Source organism: Myotis davidii, unplaced genomic scaffold, assembly GCF_000327345.1.
Source record: "Myotis davidii unplaced genomic scaffold, ASM32734v1 scaffold946, whole genome shotgun sequence".
Taxonomy (NCBI): domain Eukaryota; kingdom Metazoa; phylum Chordata; class Mammalia; order Chiroptera; family Vespertilionidae; genus Myotis; species Myotis davidii.
The window spans coordinates 296500-300548 of record NW_006297395.1 but is presented as its reverse complement, the minus strand read 5'-3'; the positions used below and the strand labels follow the sequence as shown (position 1 = coordinate 300548).

Below are 4049 nucleotides of genomic sequence, written 5' to 3'. Positions count from 1 at the left end.
CTGCTTCCCTCACAGATCAAATACTGCAAGCAGGCAGTTCTTTCATCCTTGAAACCTCTCTCCCCCTCGTCACCATACCCAACAAATGCCATGTCCGGCTGCATTTACTCCTGAATAGTTCTTGAATCCATCCCCTTCTCTACCACCAAGGTACCAGCAACCTCACCTGGACTCCTCCCCCAGGAGCCACCCTTACCCGGCCGAGACCCATCGGCACACAACAGCTGCAAAACCCTCGTAAGAAACAGACATCTGACAACAACACACTCTTGCTTAACCCTGATTTGACCCTGGCCAGGTAGCTCAGTTGGTTAGAGCATTGTCCCAATACACCTCAGTTTCTAGGTTTCGGGTTCGAGCACCCTGGGCACATTCAAAATTAACCAATGAATGCATATATAGGTGGAACAACAAACAATGGCTCTCTCTCTCAACAAAACCAAACCAAACCAAACAAAAAAAACCTTGATGGCCTCTTTTAAACTTTGAACTTTAGGATAAAGAGAAAACCTGTTCTCATCCTCCTAGGTGGAGGAGCCCCCTGCCCAGTCTGGCCCTTCCTCCCCAGCCAGCTCACTGCTCCATGCTCCCCTCCCTCTCAGCCACACACCCTATTTTCAGTTCGACCTGCGCCGCCTGCCTGCCTCTCTGCAGTATCCTTCCCGACCCTCTGCCTGTTCATCCAGCAGCTATCTTTCAACTGCTTCTTCCTTAGGGAAGCCGTTTGTGACCTCCAGAACTATACGTGCCTCCTTGGCACCATGCACCTAGCTGGGCAGCCATCAGCCACTGCTTAGTTTACATTCATTTGGTGATTACTTGGGGAATGCCTCCTTCACCTGACTCCAGGATGGCTGCCTCCCCTGTCCAGTTCACCAAATCCTAGAACCTGACACTTAACTATGCACCCATGAAATGGCCATTTTTTTCTTGGTAAATCTGAAAAACGTCTGTTTATCCATCAAGGCAACTTAAACACCATCTTTTAACATTCCCGAGGACTCCCCACCTCACCCCAACTACAGTACCTGCTCAGGTAAACTATCCTGTACTTTACGGTGCCCGTTTCTCAAGTGTAACTACAGCCATGATGACTCTGAATTGCAATCAATTATGTACCTGCCTCTTTTCTCCACCAGGCCACGATTTACTGTGGGACAGTGTGAGTTTTATCTGCATTGTATTCCGGCAGCTAGTACAATCTCTCCGGAGTTCAGCTGAGTGAATGAAAACATCCTCAATAACCCCTGAGGTGGAGAGTGCAGATTTGAGCATGTTGGTTGTCAAAGGAGGAGGAAATTGAGGTGGAGAGACTTTACCCTAGGTCATAAAATAGAGCTGGCTCTTAAACCCAAGTCTTCTGATCCCATGACTGTGAAATATTCTGCAAAGTGTCCTTTCCATCAATGCAAGTCTTAGTGTATGTCTATCACTGGCTCTGTGACCTAACGTGTTAGGGTGGACCTAACGTTCCTTATTCATAAAATGGTAATAAAAATGACCTCATAATGCTGCACTGAGAATTTCATGTTGTAACATTTACAAAAGGTTTAACATGTGCCATACACCTGTGATGTAGCCTCCCTTCTTGCAAATTTTCTGTGGAAGAATATATCCTATTTAGGCTTCATGATTAAGATTCAAAAGGAGGAAAGAGGAAAAAGTTTCTAGCCACCTGTATTTCTGAATACAACCTCAAAAGAAGACAGAAAGACTTGGCCTATGGTTCACCTGCCGTCTTCCTCCATCTGTAGATGCTGTCCCTAAGGCCCGCATCTACAGGTTCACCTCAATTCCCAAATAATCCTGATGAAATCAGACAGTCTAGCCCACCAGGCCATCGGGTCTAACGGTCCTGCTGACACAGGTTTCGTGTCCAAGGCACCTAGTAAAACCCCGACAACGGTGTCCAGCAGCTGGCACCCTGGCTGTGACCCTACCCCGACCCCAAGAAAAAGCGGAAAGGTACTCTTGCTCCTGTAATCAATGAGATGACTGTTCTCATAACCCAGGAGTGCTGGCTTACTTTCAGCTTTTCTAAAGCTACAACAGTATTTGAGCAGATATTTATTGACAGCCACTCATTCTGCATATCGGAGGAATTTACGTAGTTGCTTGAGGATACCTTTTGAAATTGAACATGGCGTGTCCTCCAGCCGTCTATGCTGCATGAAGCCACATGTTCCAAGGGAGCATGACTAATACAGTTACACGGGTTTTATGTGTAATAGATGCTTTTAATTTTTCCAGGCACATTATCCTCGGCTATGCTCCATGAGGTAGGGTTTTAGGGACTGAGCACATGTTCTTTAAAATGCTGAATCACACAGCATTTCATGGTTTTCAAAAAATAGCTAAAACTCCTTCCAAGAGAGGCGAAGTGGCCATCTACCCAGAGTTGTGGTTAATTCCTGAGGCTATTGCATGTCCATAGCAGGACGCCACACTCACCTGCTCAGCTGAGCACTAAGGTGATCTGTTCTTAAATACAATGGAGTACCTATATGACAAGGACCTGTCAGTATCCGAAACGTTGAACTGCTCAATATTCACCAAAGGATACCAATGAAGACTAGTTACTAAAGAGCATGTTTTCCAAATTTCCCCCCAGACTGACAGTATCTAAATTTCAGAGGGACCTGGACGCACTAAAGAGTCCATTGAGGTTTTCTCCGTGGAATAAATGAAAATTGGCTCATTGACTAGTCCCTTAGAGCAGGGATTTCAACCCTCTGTGCACAACTACCTGGGGATTCTGATGTTATTCCTTGACGTGGGGCTTACACCTCAGCATTTTACAATTTTTATTTGTTAATTTTTTTTTTTTTTACATTGGTGTGAGGGAACCTGCTCCTACTGGCTGCTGAAAGTCATTGTTAAATATTAAGGACTTTCATGAGCTGGATAACCACTGGTAGCTTGAAATTGCCCGTGGAGGGCATATTTACAATCAGGGCTTTTGAGGAGTGTTGAGGTAAAGCCTTTTATTTCCCAGCCCACCAGTGCCTGAGAACCATGGGCTGAGTGAATCCAAAACCCCCAGGTAAAGAATTCCTGCTTAGTGTTCTAGTCCTTGATCCTAGTCACAAAGCAGGCCATTTGACCACAACATTGATTTGCTGCCCCTTTCAGCAAAATTCTTCCCACTAAGTTTTGTTTTGGCATTTTTCCTTCAGTTTAAGGAATGTTATATTTTTTAAAAAGAGCCATATGAAACCCATTACTGTATATATTTTAGAGGTATATTTTGAGGACAACACTATTTGTAATAACGTTTCCAAGTCCCCCAATGAAACCTCCATGAGAAATTTGTTTTAAAGTTAAATATTAAGGGGGAAAAGCTCCCACACAGCACTGCCCAGTGGAACCAGAAAGTTTCCCCATTGTGGACACTGAGCACCATTTTTTTTCTTTTCCTTTAGCTGCCCATAAGTTTTGATCATACATTTTAGCCTCTGGAGAATATTTCCAGCCCTTCCTGGTTATGGCATTCTAGTCAAACTTACATTCCTTCTCATACGGAGAGCTCCTATTTTGCTGTCTTAAAGTACGTTACTTCTTATAAGGTCTTGCAAATCCTCCAGGAAACAAATCAAGGTTTGTTCGAATTACAAACCTCCTAACTCAGCTTTTTGCCTCATGTTGCTGCCAAGACTCAAACATGGCTAATGCTGGAATTACCTGGGGAGCTTTAAAAAAAAATACATATGCCTGGGCCCTATCCTCAGAGATCCTGATTCAATGGTCACAGTTTACAGTCTTTGTATCAGGATATTTAGATACCAAGGTCTTTCTCCAGGTCTTTCTAATGTGTAGCCAGAATTGAGAACCTAGGTCCCTCACTTTTTATGACCCTCCTGAATTCCAATTCTGTCAAGATTACAAACCCCCACCAGATGAGACCCCTTTTCTTCTACAGATTTGGGCCCAAACCAAAGCCAGGTTTACCCTATGAATATGTGGGTTCAACTGCTGATTGACTACCAGGGTCCCAACCCAACAACCTGGTCAGTTGCCTTGGCCCAGGCCCCGGGGCCTGTCCCCCTGGC

At 44.7% G+C, this 4049-nt stretch overlaps 1 protein-coding gene across 7 annotated transcripts in view; it reads right to left on the bottom strand.

Annotated features, from left to right (window-relative positions):
* TEAD1 (TEA domain transcription factor 1) overlaps positions 1-4049 on the bottom strand; it is a 248538-nt gene that overhangs the window by 3238 nt on the left and 241251 nt on the right. The window lies entirely within an intron of this gene.